This window comes from Ornithodoros turicata, chromosome 6 (assembly GCF_037126465.1).
Source record: "Ornithodoros turicata isolate Travis chromosome 6, ASM3712646v1, whole genome shotgun sequence".
Taxonomy (NCBI): domain Eukaryota; kingdom Metazoa; phylum Arthropoda; class Arachnida; order Ixodida; family Argasidae; genus Ornithodoros; species Ornithodoros turicata.
In genome coordinates, this window is record NC_088206.1 from 55,083,948 (window position 1) to 55,109,651 (window position 25,704).

Consider the following 25,704-nt stretch of genomic DNA (forward strand, 5'->3'; position numbering starts at 1 on the left):
GTTTCACCTAAAGAGCCAAAAAATTCTATCTGGCGACATACTCGCCGGAGGATTTTGGGACTTTCGGCAATTACCTTCTAGAAACTTTTACTGCCATTTAGGAAGACTTTGGGCAATTTTTAATTGAGGGAAATTTATTTTTTCAATTGAACTTTGAAAACTGCAAGCGAACCTCACAAGACCCAACAAAAACTATGCACAGTATCGCATCAGAAATAGTCGGAAAAATTAGTGAAAATTACGCTTTAGCCCCGCCTTCTTCATCTTCGCAAAGAAGCGCGACCCCGCTTTGCCCTTGATGCTGGTGACTACCGTCTTATCACAAAGAAAACAAAATAACTGTCTTATCACAAGGAAGGAAAAACAAGTGAAGGCGGGGACACTTCCTCCTCTTGGCGCGCTCTTCTTTGCGAAAATCAAGCAGGCGGGGCTAAAGCGTAATTTTTTACTATTTTTTTTCTGAGTATTTCTGTTGCGATACTCTGCATAGCTTTTGTTGGGTCTGTGGTTATCCGTGGAGAGCTTCATATTTCTGTAAAAAAAGAAAGTACGGTTCGCTTGGCAATTTTCAAAGTTCAATTGAAAAAATAAATTTCCCTCAATGAAAAATTGTCCAAAGCCTTCCTAAATGGCCGCAAAAGTTTCTAGAAGGTAATTTCCGAAAGTCCCACAATCCTCCGGCGAGTACGTCGCCAGTTAGAATTTTTTATCTCTTGGTGGTGGTGGTGGTGAAACACCCTGTATATCGTTCGTCGCACTGCGCTAGTAGTGGCAGTAATCTAGAGGTTCGTGGTTCGACTCCCGCCGCCGTCTGTTTTTTTTTTTTCGAGGGCTGAGATTTTTTAATATTTCACGTCACCGTTTCACTACAGGATAAAATTTAAAAAAAATCCGAATGAAATTGGGTGGATAAAATAAAAAATATCCATGTGGATTAAATCCATACAACCCTGCAGGGAGAGAGTGAACGCTGTGGGTAGCAGATAATGGCGACAACGGCGCAAGTGTCGAGCAGAGCAAACGACATAACAGTGTCCTCTCTCGAAGATATGAGCATTCTCAGATCTCCAAGACAGGATGCAGTGCTCTTGTTTGCCAACATCCATTCAAACTCCCGCATATTTTTGTGTCTAAATGGAATTGTCCCTTTTTGTCCCCTTACGCGAGACGCATGGGATCCGATACACTCTTTAAAATGCATATTGATCGTGTGTAAACAAACATTTTGATTGTCCCCGCACACAGAAACAATTTATCTCGCGAGACAATTGGGATCATATACAATGGTTCGAGAAAGGCAGGAATATATTTTCCATTCATCCTCATTTTGGTGTTGCCGCATGTAGCGACGATTGTGTGTATGTGTGTGTGTGCGTGTCCACTCATCCTATCTATCCCATCTGTGTATCGAGCATTGCGTCATAAGCACATTCTTCTGTTCCAGCCTAGAACTTCCGGCACGATAACAGCGCAGTGTACTGCTGACTGGATGACCACGTCGTCACGTGATATGGTACGTAGTACGTCACTGACGTTTTGTTCCTGCTTTTGGGAAGTCGACTCACGAATTGAGCCGCCTAATATTTGCACGCTAATGGCAAATAATTAGACTGGTCGTTTTCGTGTGCAGCGCAGTGTTGCATGCCGGTGTAAGTTCAGTGTAGAACCGGACGAAGAGCGAACGGAAAGTTCAATGAAATGCAGAGCACGTTGCACTGAAGCGACCAGTGTGACATACACACTCAAGCCAGTGTAAGATCTTCCGCACTACAACAACTATTGGAATAGCGGCTATAAGACTGCGCACTTTAACGCTCTTTCTAACCGGGAATCTTTTGGTATTTCCATATGGCTGTGTGACGTCAACCGATATCTGAAGAATGCCTAGAGTATGAAGTTGTCGCTTTATAAATTCTGTACAGTTCTCGTTCGCCTTCAACCACACAGTTTATGTTAATTGGGTAACTAACGTAGTAAAGCTCAAAGTTGTGACTGAATTTCATAGTAAAAAATGTTAAATATTCAATTAGAGGAATTAAAATAAAATATGCTAAATTAAGAAACATGTTCCTTCTAGCAAAATTTGGCATTAACCAATGTAGCAGATTTGGCCTGACAATGTGAGTCCTTTTCCGGATAACGTCGTCGGATGTATATACGTATTCACATTTGGTGTTCTGTGCTATATAAGTGATCTATCCTTCGGTCTCAAGAGTTAGCGAATTTTAATAAAGCATGGTTTGGAGAACATTTCGCGTACGTGTTCTGTGTGGTTGCACCCCATCTAAGCCAGAATCATGAAAGTCGGTGGCTTTGCCACCCGTAATTCGAGGGTCGGTGCTTCCGCAACGCTTTCTTGAGGCCCTCCCTCCTTGGTGAAGTGATTCGAATGGTATTCAAAAGGGTTAGGCGCATCTGAACCTGAACCTTGATGAAGATGTTGCTTCGTCAAGATGCCACATTAGTTCATCGAATGCGCCTCGATGAGCTTTTACAGCGCTGTGGCTTTACCGCTCGCGGCAAGTTGACTCTCCTCACTGCAGTCACTGCGGTGCTGTAGAAGATATAGAGCACATTCTTTTCTATTGCCCAAACTATCAACCTTCCCGAACCGTGCTCTCCGGATCCCTTAACGAGCTGGACTCTCCTCCCCTCTCTCTCACAAAATTGCTTGGTCCCTGCCCACATCAAGCCCACCAACGCTCTGCCTCAAAGCTCTCTTCACCTTCCTGGATACCATAGGACTCCGATCCATATTGTGAAGGGGCGCATTATTTCATTCCCCGCATCACCACCAGCAATAGGATATAGAGTGTCGCCCCTGGCGATGAAACTCCCCATTCATCGCCTCGAAATAAAGTTGTTGTTGTTGTTTGGTGAAGATGGTGATGGTGACGTGATAAAGAAAAAAATAGGGGTGGGAGTCACGACGAAGTCGAACTGGCTGTAGAGGAGGTGGTGTTCCTCTGCACGAGTCATGAACGGAGATGATTGAATGTCCCAGCGGGCAGATATGCGTGGCCTCACGCTAGGACGGTGTCATTAGAACTGACGAGCCAGCGCAGTAGCGCGTGGCAGCAGGGGCACATCGTCGTTATCATCGGTATCCACCACAGTACTCCCCCCCCCCCCTTTTGCAACAAGCCAGAGGTGCGAACGAAGTCATTAGGAATGATAGTTGGTAAGCGGTGAAGTGTCAATAGCAAGCTTTTTTAAATTCCGTGTTAGGGCCGCGAAGCAACTGTGGCTATGAGCGGAGTACAGACGTGGACAGATGGAGAGAGGACAGCAGGATGGAGTGGGGGAAAGAGGGGTTAGTATGCGTCCTGGGCCGACTTCAGGGGGAAGTGCGCCGACATTCGTCTGGAACGTCTTCCAAAAACCCAGGGAAAACGTCAGACAGCACAGCCGGTGTTTACGTCTACCGTGCCATGCGACTGCAAGACAACGTAACCCCCCCCCCCCCCTCCCACCTTGCCCTCTATGCGATATTTCTTCAAGGAGGAAAACGAGAGGAGCGTCGTTAGTAGAACCAGAACCATTCCTTACCGTATGACGTATTGATTTGGGCATCATTCGCATATTAATCGCATATTAATTTCAGTTTGCGGAAGAAGAAAGCGCAAGCATGAAGCTTTCTAATGGGTTCCTGATGCACTTTTGATTAGGACACTGGCGCGCGACCTAAATACGGCATTTTAGTAATTAGGGCACTAAAAATATCGACGGCACTTGTGCTAAGAGATCGCCAACGAGACCCGGCCTTGTGGGCGTCCTGCCCGTTCACGTACAAACGGACATAACGCCCCGTGAACTCAGTTGATGTGAACAGCGATGCATGAATCCGTGATTGTATTGATATTTACCGGGTGAAGCCCGGTACCCTCCCGGATCAATTTAGGACAAATTCGGGTTAAACGCGATTTGTTTCCGGGTTACAGACACGTGCAGTGTTTCGTAGCAGCTTGTACGCATGTCTGATGTAAATATTATTTCAGTGAAATAATAACATATTCGAAGAACATTGCAAGTTACTACATGGGGTGCATGTCACTACAAACTGCGAGGTATGCATGTTTGATCAATATACGTACGTATGTGCGGGTCGCTTGATGGACAGAAATAAACAAAGGCCAGCCCGTCGACACCCGAATGTGATCTCAACCGCGAATTACAGATTTAAAATTACACCACCTGAACCCCCCACCCTCTCCCCGAATCCGAGCAAGACATCTAACCCGAAAAAATCAGATCCTAAGCATAGTTGTGCCTCCAAGCATAGCAAACTGTTCAGTGTGTGTGTGTGCGTGCGACCGCGGGACACATCCTCTTGCGCAGTACAGGGTGCAGATTGAAATACGCTCTTGACCGTCCCCATAATTTCGACCGCAATATGGTATAGGTGCTGGTCGTCTGGGGCGCTAGATGGTTTGCTATCATCATCATCATCATCATCATCATCATCATCATCATCATCATCATCATCATCATTCTTCATCATCATTCTTCATAGTGTTCAAAGATGCACGGGTTAATAAATCGGGAAATAAAATACTTGTTATAAGAAAATGTATTAACATTACCGATTTCTTTATACTTTCTACTACCACAGCTTGTTGGCTGTGCAGATGTAAACGGAAATTACGGTATCTGTTACATTTCATATTGATGAGTAAGCCCTAACTAGCTATCAAAAATGCTTGCATTGGCATTTACCCAATCGAAACATAATCACTTTATCAAATTTCGTCACCACAACACTGTGAGACGTGGCGCTATGCAAACGCGTGCTCGACGAGTACTTTAAAGTACTTATTCCTGTACTCTGTATTTTAATTGAAGTACATTTTTGGAGAACTTTGCCCATCGCTGAAAGGATGTTATATTTATGGGAACGACCCAAGTAAAAGTTCTGGATGAGGAAATACACGTATACTTGAAATTAAGTGCATGAACACAACTCAGTACGGAACTGAGCTGACACGTCACGACCCGTGGACTATTCTTTTTTTGTGAATAACATGTATCGTTACACAGGTCCAGTTGTGATATAGTCTACCGTTTGTGTAGAATCCGGTACGGAATCAAAGGAAGAACGCTTTTAAACTAGAATTTCCAGTTCCAAGGAACTTATATACTTTTGCGAGATCAAAAAAAGAAAAAAAAAGAGAGAGAGAGAAAGAGAGGTTTCCTGCATGTGGTTATGGCCGACACTCGAGCATCTTAAATGTATTTCACATGCTGTTCAAAATAGGTTTTATAGCTTCACATTACTCGTCTTGAGAATGGAAGACGTAGGAAGCATCCAAAATTTAGAGATTTGTTACGAGCTTTCAGGCAGAGACCGCCCTTCTTCAGCTCACCTGAAGAAGGGCAGTCTCTGCCTGAAAGCTCGTAATGAATACCTAAATTTTGGATGCTTCCTACGTGAGCGCGCACATCGAGGCGCATACGAGGTGAGCGCGCACATCGAACAGCGAATTGTCATGAAGTTTCTCGTGAACGAAGGCGTAAAGTCATCTGAAATTCACAGAAGACTTCAGGCTCAGTGTGGCCACGATACACTTAGCCGCAGTTATGCGTTTGAGTGGTGCAAACGGTTCCGAGACGGCCGTACATCAGTGCAGGACGATCCCGGCCGGGGAAGCTCAGAAACCAGTGTCAGAGTTCCTGAGAACATCCAACTTGTGGAGCGCCAGATCCTCTGAGCGCATGATTTCTGGGACAAGGCTGACGTTGTTCATGTTGATATGCTTGCCAGTGGTACCACCATTAGTAGTGCATATTACTGCCAGGTTCTCAGGGATGTGCATAAGGCGCTGAAGCAAAAGCGGCCGGGCCTCATCACCAAAGGAGTCCTCCTCCTACAGGACAATGCACGCCCCCATACCGCGCATCTCACGACACGCACATTACAGGAACTTGGCTGGGAGTTGCTGCCACATTCCTCTTACAGTCCAGACCTCGCCCCCAGCCATTTCCATCTCTTCGGGTCACTGAAGGCGTTCCTTGGGGGCCGCCACCTCAGCTGCAACGACGAGGTCAAGAATGCGGTCCGATCATAGCTGACGCCGGTAAGGATTTCTACGCTGCTGGCACCCAAGCCCTCGTGAAACGCTGGGACAAGTGCATTTGTGCAGCTGGAGATTACGTTGAAAAATAAAAATAAAACTAATTTCTCGACTGTAAGTTCATTCTACTTTTGCGAAAAATGAAAAGTCCCGGTTTGACTTGAACACCCCTCGTATAATACGTTTGAGGGACACTAAATACGTTATGAACCTTGACGTGACGCAATACAGTGACGATATTACGGCGTTGAGTGCGTGATTATCCTTTCATGTCATAAACACGAGTCACGTAGCATTCCGCTCTTTTTCGATTTCCATCGTACCTGCTTCGTTGAACTTTCCGAGCTGGGAATGTCTGATGCAAAAAACAGCATCACACTGATTGACCCTTCGACTATAGGCAAGGGACAACACCGGCCATAATTCATGAACGCATAAAAAATGTATATGGGGAATCTGAACGTTCGTATGGGACTGTCCGAAGATGGGCAGTATTGTATTGGAGAAACACGAATATGTATAGATGTCATCAATACGAATGCCGGCTACTCTATATAGCACTTATAGCTGCTTGCTGCATGCTAATGAAAGGCAATGAAGCGAAAATAAGCGCAGGAAGGTGTATGTATATGACTCTGGGGACAAGCTAGCTGCCAAAAGATGAAAACAGAATAAAAGTTACACAAAGAAGAGATAGGACTCAAGAGCGGAAGAACTCAGAGTCAAAGTGCATTGTCCATCCCGATTATCTTTACGAAAGGTTATGAGACGCCAGAGGCGGAGGACGCCGCCTAACGGTGTGGGAGCCAAGCGCCCGAAACCGTCAAAATATTGGGTACAAATATATGAAAATAAAAAAAAAATATTTATTTTACGACAGGCTGACGAACCTGGACAGGCTCTCCAACTGCAAAAGAACGAGCTGGCACAACAGGGTCAGGCTCAGGACGACTTGGATAGACTAAGTCTAGTAGCGTTCGTAACTTACGACGCATCAACAGTTCTGCTGGGGACCGGCCAGTAGTTGAACTTGGAGTGGAGTAGAGAACTTGGTTATCCCAAAGATAATCGCAAGAGCTTCACGGTCTACTTGGGCGTAGTTTCTTTCACTTGTTGTCATCGTTCGCGAAGCGAAAAACACAGGCGCCTCCTCCCCGTTGTCCATAAAATGTGATAGCACTGCACCTAGTCCGTACGGTGACGCATCAACACTGAGTGTAAGTGGGCGGTTCACGTCGTAGTGGACGAGGAGGCGATCATATCGCAGCAACTGCTTCACTCTGTGGAATGCTGCATCTTGTTCTTTTGTCCATTTCCACGTGGCGTTCTTATCAAGAAGGCTGTGTTGGCACTCCAGCTCTGTCGCTTTGTTTGGCAGAAATCGGTCATGGAAGTTTAACAATCCTAGAAATGATTGCATCTCCCTCACATTTGATGGCTTGCTGGCGTTGCGGATTGCATCCACCTTGTCTTGTGTTGGGCGGATACCTCTTGCATCGACGCAAAACCCAAGCAATGTTACTTCCCGTGTCAAGAAAACACACGTTTTCTCGTTTAGCTTTAATACTGCTTGATGTAGGCGGGTCAAAACTTCAGACATTCTCTCATCTTGTTGTTGCACGGTGCGTCCGCTGATGATATGTCGCCTAATAAAGCGGGTACCACAGATATCCCCGAGAGCAGGTTGTCCATAAACCTCTGAAATATTCCTGGAGCCGCGGAGATACTATATGGCAGCCTTCTTACGCGGTACAGGCCTCGGTGCGTGTTCAGAGTGAGCACAAGCGATGACTTATCATCCATCTCGAGCTGCAAGTAGGCTTGGTACAAATCTAGCTTCGAGAGGAACTCTCCTCCCGCAATATTTCCAAAAACTTCGCCTGGAGTGGGAAGCGGGTATCGATCCGGCAGTAGAGCCCTGTTCACTGTTGCCTTATAATCACCGCAGATTAGCACGGATCCATCTTTCTTGAAGACTGGTACTATCGTTTTGCCCAGTTAGAAAATGTAACCGGCTCCAATATACCTTCTGCAATCATACACTCTAAAAACAGCACTTCGCTTCACTTCATGGATGATAGGGTTATCGCTTCTGATTCGAAGAGAGAGAGGGGCTTACGCTTTTTTGTGGCAATTTGGATATATGAAAAGGCGTACGCCCCCCCTCTCTCTTCGAATCAGAAGCGGTAGCCCTATCATTCGTGGAAATGGTTGGCGCACAGCGTGCTATGCGGTGAAGTACGGTTTTTAGCACTTCCTTTTTTCCCTTTTTTCCCTATAGTCCTTTTCCTTTTTTCCTATTTTCTTTTCCTTCCTTTCTTTGGCTATAGTCGTACGATGCCCACTTGAGTGCGGCCAATAACGGCAAGCTACCTCGCCCCCCCCCCCCCCCCGTTTTTAGAGTGTAGCTGCTAGCGCTTCATCAACCTTATCGCGCATGGCGAACGGAATCTGTCTCGACGTCAGGTAGATAGGGCTTGCGTTTGGACGCTCTCTACCACGCTCTACCAAGGTAGCCCCCCGACTGTGTCGGCTCCAAATAGCTATTTTAACTTGTTAGCTGCGACACCTTTTGTGTAGATGAATCTGATAGGTCCGTATCTTCACCAGATATTGCACCCTGCTAGCCAACCATCATCCCCAATGATAATGTTCTCGCTCCTGATTTGTTGATAACAGGAGGCGGAGCCTATTATGTAAACGTTATGTACGGCATTATGGCTACAAAATAGGCTCCGCCTCCCGTTTTCAACAAACCGGGGGCGAGAACGTTGTCATTCGGGATGATGGCTGACGAAGAGCGTACCATGTGGTGAAGTTCATTTTTAAGAGTGTAGAGTAGAACGTGATGTTTACCTCCGCGTTGACGTCTGATTGGGTGCTACTATTCTTCAAATGACGTAACAATGGATAGAGGTATCTGGATGGTGCTACGTCTACTCGACCGTATACGAAAAAAGTGCGTTTTTGTATTAACGTTGGACACGTTAGAAAGGAGATGTACCGAACAATAAATTGTAAACAGAATTACGAAGCGTACACTCTTAAAAATGAACTTCACCGCATAGCATGCTCCTAGCCAACCATCATCTCGAATGATATCGTTATCTTCCCTGATTTATTGAAAACGGGAGGCGTACGCCTTTTTTGTGACACTTATGCGGTTCATAATTGTCACAAATAAGGCGTACGCCTGCCGTTTTCAACAAATCAGGGAAGATGACGATGTCATTCGAGATTATGGTTGGCTAGGAGCATGCTATGTGGTGAAGTTCATTTCTAAGAGTGTAGAAAGAACGATATTACACCTATTACACCCGTATTAATACCTGCAGATAGGAGTTCTTACCTCCTTTAAGGTCACCTTCGGCCTAGTGCATCCCCCAAATTCTCGTTGGAACATCGGAGATTGCATCCATTTACAATACCTTGTCTATACTGTGTTCGCAACATCTACAGAGATGCTCGATGTTTTGAGCCAATTCCGTCCAATCAGACTTGGGCCATCTCCTTTCGCAATTAACACTTCAAGGTGATGTGCAACACTGCCGTGTTAGACTTCGACGGGAAGTGCCCCCAGAACCGGAAGAGTCTCTTTGGACCATGTTTTCAACACGACAGAATGTCAGTAGTAGGAGGGCTGGTCGTAGGAGATCGGGGTCCACTCAACAACTTGGATCCCTGGGCCCTGCCCTGAGTCCTTCGCGTATTTTTTCCCGCGACCGGCGGGCGGCGCGAGGGTGGAGGATTGTCTGCGCGCTAACCGGTGGGCGGCGCATGGCCGGAGGGCTGCGTGCGCGCTTACCCTCGCACATTTTTCAGCTTGGGCCGACTTCATTCGTATTTTTACCCGCTACAACAACTGCGTGGTGTGCGGTTTACATGCAAATATAGACATGCAAAGGAGAGTCATACACAAAAGTACAAGTGAAAATATATTTATTAAAGTCATTAGTGTCGGGAATTATGTTATGACTCTGTGTGAAGGGGAAAAACCAAGCCAAAAACCTGATGCAGAAGAAACACAATACGATACACGTAACAAAGGTTATACTTATTACAGATATGATGCTATAGCATTGAAGGGGTATCACACATCATACACAATATTTTTTATGAATGGTATTCACACAACTTTTCAGTTAATCAGAACTAAAATTTTTTCGAACGAAGTTTACTTAAAACTTGAAGAAATGGTCAGCGAACCCGTTTCCGGAAGAAACGGGTTAACGCCGTGTTAACGCGTTGGGAGCCGAATCGCGTTCGGTTTCGGGATGGTGTCCTGGAAATTTTGCCCGGCGTGTTGCCGAAACGTCTTCGTGAACCATTTCTTCGTGTTTTAAGTAAACTTCGTTCGAAAAATATTCATAACTTTTAATATCCACGACATAAAGAATTCGCATTACGTTACAGTATATATAGAAAATATCAATCCATTCGATTTTCTCTGTCATCATGAAAGAGTTCTTAAAACCTTCGCGTGTCAAAGTGAGCCAGCTAAAGCTTGCGTATTGTAAAATTACACTTTCTACAACTCAGTTCGTAAACTGCGGCACCCGACCAAATTTTAATTAAACACTTACTGATGTGTGATAGTCTCCACTGCACCGGAATGTGATCTGATAAATTTTATCAAATAATGCACAAACAAATACCTTGTATACAATGTGTGACTATATAGACAGCTTGTTAATCTATATTTTACAAGAATTGTAAGAAAGAGTAAACAGTTTTTACTTTGAAAATTTAAACAAGAAAATGATCTTTGGCGTGAAGTTTGCGTTTTGTCTCATTATGAGCTAAAAACTTCTAAAATTATACTATGCCCTTTCCATTTGTGGTGCCTCATATGCTATGACATTATGAATAGGCTGATAGGTTTTTCAGTATGGCTAATGAAAACCTCAGGTGAATCTATGTTTATGTGGGATCTGTGCTGCTATGGTTAAGTTTGCAAAAGGAATATTTACTCATTATAATTACATATCTTCCAGTGTGTTTATGCATAGTGCTCATCTTCATTGTATAGTGGTCAAACATTTCTGATGACAGTTGTGTGATTTGATTCTCCCAAAATCTGATTGCAATTTTGTGCCGTGTGTTACGATGATTAGAATTGTAGACCCCGCCTACACGTCATGCTTGTCCAACACTTGCATCGCGTCATTTGATAATAGATTCCTTTCAACATACGAGGGGTGTTCAAGTCAAACCGAGACTTTCTGTCTCCTGGGTGTACAAATGGCTCGCGCTACTTTTTTTTCGTCATTTTCACATGCGACAGGCCTCCACGTTCACCACGTGATGCTCCAAAGTTTGTGCAAAACAGAAGACACCTGCTGGACAAGATGGCCGACAACGAGGTGAGCGCGCACATGGAACAGCGAATTCTCATGAAGTTTCTCGTCAATGAAGGCGTAAAGTCATCTGAGATTCACAGAAGACTCCAGGCTCAGTATGGCCACGAGCCGCAGCAAAGCGTTTGAGTGGTGCAAACTGTTCCGAGACGGCCGTAATTACTGCAGGACGGTCCTGGCCGCGGCGGCTCAGAGCCCAGTGTCAGAGTTCCTGAGAACATCCAACGTTTTTCCCCGGTTTTCTGGGACAAGGCTGGCGTTGTTCATGTTGATTTTCTACCCAGTGGTACCACCATCAATAGTGCATATTACTACCAGGCTCTCAGGGGTGCGCATAAGGCGCTGAAGCAAAAGGGCCTCATCACCAAAGGAGTCCTCCTCCTACAGGACAATGCGCGCCCGCATACCGCGCATCTCACGACACGCCCCTTACAGGAACTTGGCTGGGAATTGCTGCCACATCCCCCTTACAGTCCAGACCTCGCCCCCAACGATTTCTATCACTTCGTGCCACTGAAGGCGTTCCTTGGGGGCCGCCACTTCGGCTGCGACGACGAGGTCAAGAATGTGGTCCGATCATGGATGCTACGCGCCGGTAAGGATTTCTACGCTGCTGGCATCCAAGCCCCTGTGAAATGCTGGGACAAGTGCATTAGTGCGGCTGGAGATTACGTTGAAAAATAAAACTAATTTCTCGCCTGTAAGTTCACTTTACTTTTACGAAAAATGAAAAGTCCCGGTCTGACTTGAACGCACCTCGTATATTGACAACTGTCCAACACTTTGAGAAATATATACACTGTGCAATTTAATTCATAAAATAAACTTTCGCAAAATATTAGTGATAATCTTTTATAAACAATGATTGATGCAACATGCCTCTAAATTTCAATCAGCGATTCTTCTTCTGCAATTCTATGCTTCGGATGTCGGGGTTGTATAGAGTATGGTCGTGTAAAATCTCTTTGAAGGCCAGCGCTGATTCCGTACGAGGATCCTTGTACATAGTGTGGAATAAACGTCTCCTTAGCAATTTTCAATCTAGCCATACTAATAAGCTGTTTTCGTTGCGATGTGTAGAATACATTACATTGATGACGAATATTACATTGATTATTTCAGTTATACACTTGTTTATTTCGATAAATTACTGTTCTATTCCAAACTGTAAAGCTTGGCTGTACTGTGTGTCTTGGATACCTCTGTCAAGGTAATGTTTATAGTGCCTGAGTAGGGTGAAAATTGTATATTGTTCGATTAGATTAGGTCGCAAAGGATGATTTTATAATAGGTCAAAAAGATGGATTACTTCCATTTCAATATATTAAATTTGTAATGATTGATAGTTTGTTTCGCTATCATTTTCCTGTCTGTTGTTTACACGTTGGCAGATGTGCCGTTTAGAGTGTTTCTCTGCTATTCATCCGTGCATGTTTATCGTTTTGATAGATTGTTTTTCAATTATTTTTCCTTTGTGTACCTCTTGTTTGCGTGTTTGATGGTGCATTGTTTTGGCTCTCTATTAGCTGATGATCGTGTTTCTCGTTATTTCCTTGCAGGTGTGCTATTCATCTCATAAGAAATTGATTAATTGTGTCATGTTGGAATATTCAACTTAGCTTCCCATATTCTTTATTATGTGTATTACGTTTCTTCCGTTTCATCTTCTGGTTGGGTTTTCCTTCTTCACGCATGCATGCGTGCTATTGACATCATAACAAATTAATTGTGTTGTGTTGGAATATTCAACTTAGCTTTCCATATTCTTTATTATGTGTATTGTGTTTCTTCCGTTTCATCTTTTTTGGCTGGGTTTTTCTCATTCACACAGAGTCGCAACATAATTCCTGCCACTATTTGGCTTTAATAAATTTCATCTTGTATTTTTGTACATGGTTATCGTTTGCATATCTATACTTGCATGTAAACTGTCCACTGCGCAACTGTTGTAGCGGAAAAATTACGAATGAAGTCGGCCCAGAGTGAAAAAAAAAGTGAATGAATTCAGCCCAGGTGTTGTCATTGTGCATGACCCTACTTGCGTGTAAACTGCCTACCGCACCGCTGTTGTAGCGAAAAAATTATGAAAGAAGTCAGCCCAGGCAAAAAAATTGCCAAAGAAGTCGGCCCAGGTGTGACGGTATCATCGCCTGGCTGGGATGAAAGTGTGCATGTCCCTACTTGCATGTAAACCACTCACGCGCCACCTGAAAAAATTGCGAACGAAGTCGGCCCAGGTGAAAAATACAGAACGATAAGGGCACAGGCAGCCCTCTGGCTCGCTCGTAGGCACTCAGACAGCCCCTCACCCACGTGTCCCTACTTGCACGTAAACCACTCACGCACCACCTGAAAAAATTGCAAATGAAGTCGGCCCAGGCAGAAGCGGAAAAGCAAGTGAAGGCATTGCCCCCCTGGAAGACAAGGTCGAGGCCATAACCAACTTCCCCCATCCTGAGTCCCTCCAACAACTGCGCCGCTATCTCGGCCTTATAAATTTTTACCAGCGTTTTATCCCGCACTGCGCAGAGACCCTACGTCCACTGGAAGAACTGCTTGCCAGCCGGAAATCTCACACGTCTCCTTTACCGTGGACCCCGACAGCCGAGGCCGCCTTCAGCAAGATCAAAGGCGACCTCGCCCAGTCGACGCTACTCTATCACCTGCAACATGACGCCCCAACAGTACTCATGGTCGACGCGTCTAATGTCGCCATCGGTGCAGTCCTCCAACAGCAGATCGACGGCGATTGGCGGCCCACGGCGTTCTTCTCCAAAGCCCTCCAACATCCAGAGAGAAACTACAGCACTTTTGGCCGTGAACTGCTGTCTGCCTACCTTGCCCTATGGCATTTCCGGCATTTCTTGGAAGGTCGTCGGTTTTCCATCCTTTCCGACCACAAGCCCTTGACGCATGCCTTCCGTTCCGCCAGCAGTCGGTACTCCCCCCGAGAAATCCGCCATCTCTCCTACATCGCGGAGTTTTCCACTGACATCCAGCACGACCGTGGGGCGGACAACTCTCCGGCAGACGCATTGAGCAGGCTTGCGCACCTGAACGCCATCGGCCCACAGCTCTCCCCTGAGCTTATCGCCCAGGCCCAGACCTCCGATGACGAGCTCACCCGCTTGCCCCCTTCCAACACCACCTCTCTACAGCTTACCGACGTCGCCATTCCCGGCTCTCCGCTAACGCTGTTGCGATACGTCCGGGGCCCAACCCAGGCCTTTCGTTCCCGCCGGTTTCCGTCGAGCGGTCTTCAATTCCCTGCACGGCCTTGCGCATCCCAGCACATGATCAGCGCACGTTATGTTTGGCCCTCGATACGTGCCGACGTTCGGGCTTGGGTCCGCGCCTGCCTGCCTTGTCAACGATCAAAGGTACACCGCCACATGATCGCACCCCATGGCCAGTTTGCCCTTCCCGACACTCGCTTCGACGTGGTGCATCTGGACATAGTGTGCCCCTTGCCTCCGTCATCCGGTTTTCAGTACATGCTGACAGGGATCGACCGGTTCACCCGTTGGCCCGAGGCGGTGCCAATGCCCGACATGACTGCCGAAACTGTCGCCGCTACCTTCCTCTCGGCATGGATCTCCTGATTCGGCGTTTCGTCTCAGGTCACTACTGACTGCGGCAGACAGTTTGAAAGTGCCCTCTTCTCCGTCTTCACCAACTTGCTCGGAACTCCCCGAGTGCGGACGACCTCATACCATCCTGCATCCAATGGCATTGTCGAGCGCATGCACCGTCATTTAAAAGCTGCACTCATTGCTCATGAAGACCGAACGCACTGGTCGGCCCACCTGCCTATTGTCCTTCTGGGACTCCGTGCCGCGCTCAAGCCTGACCTTGGTGCCAGCCCGGCGGAGCTCGTCTACGGCAGAGCCCTGCGCCTGCCCGGAGAATGTTTTACCTCCTCTTCGAACCAGTGGAACACATCAGACTTTGTGCGGCACCTTCACGAGTTTTTCAACTCCGTTTGTCCCGTCCGGCCTCGCCCATCCTCGTCATTCAGCCCCTACGTTCCTCAAGACCTCCAGAGCGCCACCCACGTTTTCGTTCGCGCTGACGCTATACAGAAATCCCTGACACCGCCTTATTCCGGTCCTCATCCTGTACTTGGTCGCGCCGGCAAGAACTACCGTGTCAATCTCAACGGGACTCATGACACTGTGAGTGTCGACCGTCTGAAGCCGGCCTACGTGGAAGCTTGCCCGCCAGTCGTCGCAGCTCTCCCCGACGTCCCGTTCCCCCTTCAACGTTGTCGGCCCGACATTACTCCTCCGTCCCACCAGCCTGCAGCCAAGACCGTTACATGGTCGGACAGTTTCGCACTGTCTCCAGCGAGGGGGCCATGTAGCAGACAACGCGCCGCTCCGTGACGCAGACGAAGCCAACACCTGTGTCACGCCCCTCTCGCGCTGCTGGTGCCTGCGAGCCCCTGTCATTCGTTCCTAGTAGTTGGTGGCAAATGGCCACAGTATTAAAGCGGTCTTGTCCTTCCTGCCTGGTCTGTCCATCAACTACATATCTTCTTTGATTATATGTGCTATCCCATTTTAGTTCTGATTAATTGAAAACTTGTGTGATTACCATTCATAAAAAATATTGTGTATGATGTGTGATACCCCTTCAATGCTATAGCATCATATCTGTAATAAGTATAACCTTTGTTACGTGTATCGTATTGTGTTTCTTCTGCATCATTTGGCTTGGTTTTTCTCCTTCACACAGAGTCATAACATAATTCCCGACACTAATGACTTTAATAAATATATTTTCACTTGTGCTTTTGTGTATGACTATCCTTTGCATGTCTATATTTGCATGTAAACCGCCCACCGCGTAGTTGTTGTAGCAGGTCAAAATACGAATGAAGTCGGCCCAGACTGAAAAATGTGAGAGGGTAAGCGCGCACGCAGCCCTCATGCCATGCGCCGCCCACCGGTTAGCGCGCAGACAATCCTCCACCCTCGCGCCGCCCGCCGGTCGCGGGAAAAAATACGCGAAGGACTCAGGGCAGGGCCCAGGGATCCATGTTGTTGAGTGGACCCCGATCTCCTACGACCAGCCCTCCTACTACCGACGTTCTTGCGGACAAGTTCCGGGGGTACTTGCCACAGCCTTCTGAGCGTGGCCTCACTTATCACGGAGTGTCCTGTCCCTGAATCAATTTCCATCTGGACGGGTTTACCGTTAACGTTCACTGGCACTATAATTAGTTCAGTAGCGTCGCTTGCTTGAGTCCTGTTGATTATCCCCACAGTAAACTCCGCAGCATCGCTAATCTTGAGTGTCTTGCCATGGGCTGGCCTTGCTCGCGAGGCACTCTTCCTAGTGGTTCCCCTTCTGGATCTACATGCCCTTGCTAGATGGCCAACCTTGCCACAAATGAAGCGAGAACTAGAACCATCGCCTCCGCATCGGTAACAACTGTCCTGAGACGTTCTTGATTCAGCGGACAGTTTTATCTTGTGAAGGTTTGCTGACAACACTTCCTGGGCTTGCGGAAACGGCGTTCGGACGAGGCTTACACTTTTCCGAGAAGTACTGCTGCTAGCGCCAGGTCATACGCTTTTTTGAACGTTAAGTTAGTCTCTTCAAAGAGACGCCTCGGGATAGCTTCCTCGCGTATGCCTGCTACAAGTCTGTCACGCAGCATTTCTTCCAGCAATGAGTAATTACAAAACTCGCTCAGCTTCTTAAGTTCGGCAGCGTACGTCGCTATAGACTCATCCTGCCTCCGTGTTCGGCGCATGAAAAACACACGCCTAACAATTTCGGATGGCTTTGGCGTGAAGTATTCATCAAGGACTTAAATTTCCTTGTATGGCGCCTCCGAAACTAACTTGCTTGGGTTGCAATAGTGAACGTATAGAAGAACATACGCGTTGTCGCCACATACCGACATGAAGATAGCGCGCTGCTTCTCTGGTGCAGCTACGCCGGTGGCTTCGAAGAAGAAGGATAGCCGTTCCTCGTAGCTGCTCCGTGCCTCCGGGTTTGATACGTCCAAAGGCGATATTTCGTACTGCAGTGATACTGCTCCGGCAAGGCTGCTTCCTGGGCTGAACTCTTGCTTCGCAGTTGCCATGCGCTCGGGTAGCCCACAACATACCAAAACTGTCATGTACGAACTTCTTTATTCAGTACCGTACATGCTTGTAGAGGAACAGCGCTCGCACACTGCTGAGCAGCTTACCAAGGAAAGAACACCCGACTTGAATGCTAGGTCCTTTTTAGGCAGACATGTGGAAAAGGGCGCGTCATCACGTGATTGTAGCGTACGCTATAACTAGATAGCGATGCGGAAGAGCAGATAATCAGGACATAACAATCGCCTTCCCTTTTCTCCGGACTTGATAGCGCTTTCCTTTTCATCTAGTGACTTTTTGCTGTTACGTCACTTGAAGAAGCACCAATGAGGACAAGTATTTCTGAGGATCAGCTGAAGGAAGCTGTGGACAACAATACTCGCGAGTCAAAACCTTCTTCTATTCAATAATCTTTCAGAGAGTTCATGGACTGCGTTGCAAAATAAAGGCGTATTCTTATTCCTATGACTATTAGGCTTGTGTTAGGCTTAGACTTTACTAACCGCCAGTATTGACGTCTATCAATTGACCTCTATAGCCTTCTATCAATGCCCCTTCTATACTTTTTGGTTGGAATAACCCATCACATATTCAAACAACGGATATTTTCGTCGTTTAAATCCTGCGTTCCTGTCTCACATATGCCTCATTCTATTTACCTTGGATGGACAATAAGATTGCAATAATCCATTTTGAATGTCTACAACGCACGTCTACGTGGGAAAACACGCAGCACAGCCCATACTGTTTAGTCCCTGATGCACTTCACCGCGATGCATTAAATAAACGGTGATACACAAGCGGAAATGCAATGAAACAATGAAATGCAATACCGAAGAATGCCTCATCATTTAGCGAAACTATTGTAAACAGGACAGTTGTATTGCATTACATACCAGGAAATTAGCATCGCAAAGAATTTTCGCGGAACACCGAGGTTTGGTGCTGGCAACAAGCGACGTGCTCGAGTAAAATTTCTTATAAAGCCGAACCTTTTGAACATTACTCGCTGTTTAGCGTCCAGCTGTTTCATTACCCACGTTTTTCGCTTTCTCCTGTCTTGTACTGAGTTACCTATGTTATGCTTTATCGACACAACCGGAAGGTAAAAGGGATCTTCTTTCGCAGAACCTCCTTTGGGGTCTGCCCGTTGCACACGCAACACTATTTCCGTTAGTAAAAATGTAAGAAAGACAATTTCTTAACACGTCTCAGCTCCGAGGCCGTGCGTGCAAGTTTCTTCTGTTTTCACGACGACGTCTCGCGTAAAAAAAAAACAAGTGGGAATATTCCTGCAGGGAAGCCGCACGTACAACTCTAGCCAGTACGAGCACACACGGCGGGCTGTACCGATCGATGTCAGCTTGCGTATAGGCGGCAGCATAGGGAGGGAGCAGCTTCATGCTCAGCAGCACTCCTGCCCCGCGGTTCCACAAAAGGGCCGAAAAGGCTCGGAGAAAGATGCACGCAGCGCCCATCTTGAAATTATGATCATTTGAGCCAGAGTTGAACGTAGCAACGAGTGACGGACGGCCTTGGACGTGAAGGTACTAAGCGAAGGGAAGGGTGGGGGGAAACTTAGGAATTATTCTGCGAATGTTCGTTGCTGCTCTTACTGTTTCGAAGTCATATACAAATTATAGTGTGCAACCGGCGTCCATTACCTGCACACGTATCCAGACACATGTAGTCAGCCGAAAAGTACGCTGTTAAAACAGAACAGTAGGTTAAAAAGCGCCATGCACCGGGGCTTTATCGCTTTTTAAACAGAACTTCACCACGTGACACCGCTGGGAGTCAATAGTCGTTCAGAATGACGTCATTATGTGTCCTGACTTGTTGAAAATGGGAGAAGGCGCTTGCCTTGGACACGTAGAATGTTGTATTGGGCCTGCTGGTACAAGACATCATAAGATTAAAATCACTAAAACCAGACGAAGACTCACACGAATAGCGCACTAACAACAACGTTATTACTCACATGGGACATGCTTAAAAGCGTTCAGGAACTCCCTCTCTTTGTATGACAAGCCAATGGATGCATTGCTGACAACAACCATCCCCCCTTTCTGCCATCGAAAATGCTTCCCAGATTTCCCTCTCCCTACTTGCACGGAATCTTCCATTTATCTTGGAATTACACAACAAGGTATCACAACTACAGCGTTGCTGAGCTAAAGATCGCGGGTTCAAAGCCCGGTCGAGGACTGTAGCAATGTTGGAGGATATAACATTGCGTCTAGCACCGTGTGTCGGAGATTTGCAGCGCACGTCGAAAGAACCCAAGGTGGTCGAAATTATCCGCAGTCCTACCCTGTGGCACGTGCAACACTCGCCATACTATAGGCAGACAAACCTTACGTGAAACATAACGGTACCATTATTTTACGACCACAGCGTGACACATGTTGCAGACCTTGCCGGTACATTATAACGATGTTTACGAAATATCGTGTTCACCACAACAACCAGTCTGTCCCAGATAAACCCGGCCGCGAGACAAGAGAATCTAATACACAACAACAACAAATAAGCAGAGATGAGTGCGGGTAGGAAAATTCGTACCTGCACCCGCGCCCGCACATCCCGACGCCTATATCCCCATACCCGCCGATATACCCGCAGCCCAATGCGTACGCATGTTTCAGTTTTTCCACATGATCGTGACAGCACGAAATGATTTATTCATGCGGAGGACACTGTCCGTTAGCGAGCCACTTTTCCAACGCGTATACGCTGTGGCCACTGCTGACATGGTTGCCAGCTTACTGATGCGAAGTGTACCAGTCTTGGTGTCGAACGATAGCCAAAGTTAACCCTATGTGGCAAACCGCAACTTTACTTTGAGATGATGAATTGGATACGGAACGTCTTGGAAAGTATTCTGGGCCAAATGTTCGCATGAATCGGGCCATACACCAAAATCCGACGGGTTGGTTTTGCGCCTACGGGTATTGCGTGTATACCCGCGTAATTCATATCGACTCACTGCAGCAATAGACGCGGACAAGGAGTTAGAACATGGAAGAGACAAACCACCTGCAGACTCTCAACTAAGAGAAGTTGAAAGAAGAGTCTGCAGGTGGTTTGTCTCTTCCATGTTCTAACTCCTTGTCCGCGTCTATTGCTGCAGTGAGTCGATATGAACTTGTACCAACTACCCCGCTTTGTCCCTATTGTACCCGCGTAATCCACGGAGGTAGTGCGGGTCTATGCGCACCTTACCCGCAAACCGCGATGACACGGAAATGTGTACCCGCAAAGAACAAACTTGCGCGGGTACCCGCGAGTACCCGCGCAAGTTTGTTCTTTACCCGCACCGCACTCATCCTTACAAATAAGTAATGATGATATAGTTGGATGTTTCGCCGCTGAGGCGCACACTATCCCATTGCTTGAGGGGGAAAAGATGGTGAATGATGACGAATGTTTAGAGTTCACGCAGGAACCCTGTAGCTCATACACACAATCAACACAACATTCCACAAACTTATCTTTACGCTTTATCGTACATTTGTCAGGAGGGGTGACAATCTCAGAGTTAACGACGGCAGGAAAGGAAGATAACTCCGTACCCGCATTAAAGGGCATCTAACCCCTTCCTTTCCGGCAAGATCTTTAAAGACAGTGTGAGATCTTGCGAATATAGTTTATAACAACAGTTTTTGAAGGTTCAACCTGCCTCTCTTTCTCCTGCCATTTCTATATGTCAAAGCAGACCCCCGCGGCAATCTCTACAAGACAGCCTCTCCACTTGTAGCCCAAAACTGTAGGCCATTTTATGAAAACATGATTTGCCCAACGCCGACCCTATATAGTGATTTTCGCAACAACCCTCTTTACCACTTTTGATTGATCAGAAATGTACAGCGTAGTAGATCTCTGCCGGTAACGCCAGCGCAGGTGGTCACCCTTATCAATCAACAAGGGTCCAGGTACTGCAAAGATGCAGGTACTGCCTCCACGGGGCCTGCCACTCCAGGCGGGTGATGGCCTTGCCGAAAGCTGAGTCAGGGTAGTCGTCGTCAATATGGCGGAGATAGCGGTGAGGGTGACTGGTGAGATAGGGAGTATATACTCGAAAGGTATCATCATCCCGCAGAAGGGGAACAGACGTCTCGCGTGCTTCAGCAAGAGTACAGTGAAGGGGATTTTTTCGCAATGTCGATGATTACTTGGTTATTGCTGACAGCGTAGTTGATATTATTGAGCAGACTCTAGCGATTTTCAGGACGGCGGTACCAGCTCTTGAGTTCACTGTTGAGCGTATACGGCTCGCGGTTCTTTGCAGTATACCTGTACCTTAGTTGATTGATGAGGGTGACCACCTGTGCTGGCGTTACCGGCAGAGATCTACCAAATCAATCATGCCGTACACTCAAAATCGTTTTACACCTTAAAGGGTGTAAATCAAAATGTTCATGGCGCACACCTTTTAAGGTGTATTTTAACACCCTCGTGGCAATTGGGGTGTAAAGGGTGTAATGCCGAATAAAACTGTTGGGTTTCTGGCAATATGCTGGTAACTGTGTTTTCACAATTACCAGCATATTGCGTATAATCACATTGAGGTCCATATATGTATGCACATCAAGGTGATTAAATATGTGTGTAAACATGCACAGCCGACATACAGACATGTATGGCGTGGCAGCTGTGCATGGCAATGAAGCATGGCAGCTGTATATAGCTTTTCGTGAAACTGTAGACCTTCTCATGAGCAGGCGCCTCCCCCATATGCGTGTTCATTACTTAGAACGCTGCATTTATTCGCTTCTTCAAGGCTTTGCAGTGTTGTACCCACAAATATCAAACCTTTGTAAAATGCATTACGTTGTTCATTATCTGCGACTCATCAGGATGTTTCGTCCTTTCCTATCTGTATGGTTGTACGCGTTTCGAAGGGAAACACCAGCATTTTAAAGATGTTGCTAGAAAAAATTTACATTTTAAGGGCATAACCCTTTCATCAACAAGAAGGCATCAATTTTATCAAATGTATGTGTGGTCGCAGCCCTTCATGAGAAATGCCACATCTACTGATGATTCCAAGGAGATACTACTTCAACATGCCCCAGAAGCAATTCAGAGTTACATTCATGACCGTGATATTCACGCAGAATCTATAGTCTATGTGAAAAGTGCAGTTGATAATGATAACACATTTGCTGTTGGCTTGCCAAAGGATCTTCCGAGGAGGACTTACCCGTGTTCATTGACATTGCAGGCATACATGTTATTAACTCTGATACCATTTTTCTCATACAAACATTAACTACAGTTGAGTATGATGAACACTATCATGTATTTGTTCTGTCTTGCAATGAGGAGCAACGTGTTTTAAGAAATTTAAGCACTATCTCAACAGATCTTCTAAATCTGCATGCATTACCAGATGGTAGACGTGTTGTAAATCCAGGGCATGCACTTTTGTAATGTAACTTCCTGTTCCCTGTTGTTGTATATATTTACTTTTGTTCATGTGAACGAAAACTAACATACTCCCTTTCTACACCCTGGCGACACACTGTCACCATATTTCACCTGAGGGTGTAGTACACCATTGTTACACCCTCAGGAACTTCCAAAACAAAGTTGTAGGGTGTGAAAGGGGTGTGATCTTTGTTAATACACCTATTTTACACCTTTAAAGGTGTGAAACGATTTAGAGTGTACATTTCTAATCAATCAAAAGTGGCAAATCCTGTTTTCATGAAGTGACCTCCAGTTTTGGGCTACAAGTGGAGAGGCCGCGTGAAGCGGGGTTTACCGTAGAGATTGTCGCGGGGGTCTGCACCGACTTTTTGAAGCAGCAGGAGAAAGAGAGGAGTGTAGCGCAGGTTGAACCTTCGAAAACTGTTGTTATACCCTATACTCACAAAATCTCACACTATGTAAAAAAAGAAAGAAAGAAAAACTAGCCGGAAAGGAAGGAGTTAGGGTGGTCCTTAACGCGGGTATAGGAAGTTATCTTCCCTTCCTGCCGTCGTTAACTCTGAGATTATCACCCCTTCATGTCATAGTCATACGATAAAAATGCTGGGACATTCCGCAAAAAACGCGAATGAATAATATGAAGTGCCCTCTTTTGCACAGCTTCAAGACGTTTGATATCGGTGGCACATAAAGCATTCCATACTACTGACGCATGTTCAAGTCCGGGAAGGACGCAAGCTTTGTAGAGAGTAAGAAATACCGTGTGAGAAGAAAACATTTTACAGCTGTAGGTGAGCAAACCAAGCATGCGCAGAGCAGCAGAACGAATTGCTCTCACATGCTCATGAAATTGAAGCTTCACATCAAAGACAACACCGAGATCACGAATGCCGTCGACTCGGGCTATTTCGCCATCAGAAAAGTACTGAAATCGGGTTACTTGAGACTTGCGCGTGAATGAGATAACTTTAGTTTTTGACGTGTTGATTTTGAGGAAATTAGAAGTACACCAAGAAATAACACTGTAAACATCCTCCTGAAGCAGTAAGCGATCAGAAGGCGAGGTTATGCCTTTCATTATTTTGAAGTCATCAGCATACTGTAGCATGGTGGAATGTTTAACACAAGATACAAGATCATTAATACAAATATTAAGCAGTGGAGGTCCGAGATTTGACCCTTGGGGTACACCAGACGTCGAAACATAGGTATCAGAGTAGGATCCGGACACACACACAGAGTATAAGCGATGCCGTAAGTACGAGGCAAAGAAATATACAAGAGAGTCAATGGATAGTCAATGGAGAGTCAATGGAGTCAATGCGCAATGGATAGTGTACTGCGACTCCAAAGCCGGCCTTGAAGCTATCTCATCGTTCTTGAAAAAAGGCTGTACTGCGTCAACAGTACGAGACCTCCTCTTAGTGTATCGCAAGTGCACAGACATCGGTCACGACGTCATTCTTCAGTGGATACCTGGCCGTATTGGCATAAGTGGTAACGAGAAGGCGGACGAAATGGCGAACATCGCACACCTAGCGAGAGGATAGAGAGGTAGCAAGCGAGCTGGTGGTATAGATCCATAACTTAAAAACCCGAGACTAGGCGACAAAAAAAACGACAAACACAGACAAGGTCAACCTTGTCTGTGTTTGTCGTTTTTTTGTCGCCTAGTCTCGGGTTTTTAAGTTATGGATCGCACACCTGTCATCGACAGAACATCTAGTCACGTTTTCTAAGCAGAACATCAAATCTCTCCTAAAATCTATGACTGATGACATCCGCGGGACAAAATGGCACCAAGCCGACAGTGGTCCGTCACTGCTGCGCACGCTAGACCCGGAGCTGAATTTTACCATACCTTCAAAAACGCCCAGACACATAGAAACTCTTCTGCATCGTCTACACCTGAATGTGCCCATGGTCGCCAGTTTTTTCATAAAGTGGGCAAGGTGGACTCGCCCAACTGTTTACTGTGCGGGACAGTGGAAAACAGTGAACATATCATCATGCATTGTCCAAAACATGCTGCACAAAGAGGCATCTTGAGGCAGACCCTTGGCCATCTCGACAGCAGGGACTTCAGCATAGAGAAAGTCTTAGGCGTATGGGACGCTAAGCACAGCGACGCGGCCTTCAATGCTCTTGTCAATTTCATTGTGAAATCTGGACTAGATAAACCCTATACTAGACGGTGTGTGGACAATACTATGATCCTTGATGTGAACGGCGCGCTCGGTCCTGCGTGGTCGCGGTCGAGACGCTCGCCCCGGTGAACTTTTTCGGTGCGCTCGCACCTGATGTGATGTGATGTGAATAAAGAAAAAATGGGGATGGGGATGGGCGCTCGCACCTTCTGTGGTGCAATCGTACCGTTTCCTTTTTTTTTTTGGGGGGGGGGGTAGCAGAATTCGCTTGCGCGAATTCAACTTCCCCTTGTTATTTTACCAACCACCAACCAACCATATAAACCAAGCTTACGAAGGAGCAGACCGACTTTTGACATTAAGTCAAATGCTAAGTGGCTAAATGCTAAATGTTAAGTGGTTCATTAAGTCAAATGCTTTCGAGACGTCAAAATAGATTACATCCATTTGACCACGAGAAAGAACCGCTGGGGAACAGACTGACATGAATGATACAAGATTTGCGACTGTTGATCTCCCAGGCATAAAGCCATGCTGATTGTCTGGAATTTTGCGCTTAAAGAACGAGGACAGATTAATATAAATAATCTGTGCA

The 25,704-nt window shown here is 46.3% G+C and overlaps 1 protein-coding gene across 5 annotated transcripts in view; it reads left to right on the top strand.

Moving 5' to 3' along the window:
- The window catches only part of LOC135396744 (muscarinic acetylcholine receptor DM1-like), a 492,974-nt gene that overhangs the window by 141,337 nt on the left and 325,933 nt on the right, over positions 1 to 25,704 (top strand). For all 5 annotated transcript variants that reach the window (XR_010423516.1, XR_010423517.1, XM_064627887.1 and 2 more), the window contains exon 2: positions 1,445 to 1,513. The gene's annotated coding sequence lies outside the window, so the exon portion shown is untranslated. The remainder of the gene's footprint in view (positions 1 to 1,444; positions 1,514 to 25,704) is intronic.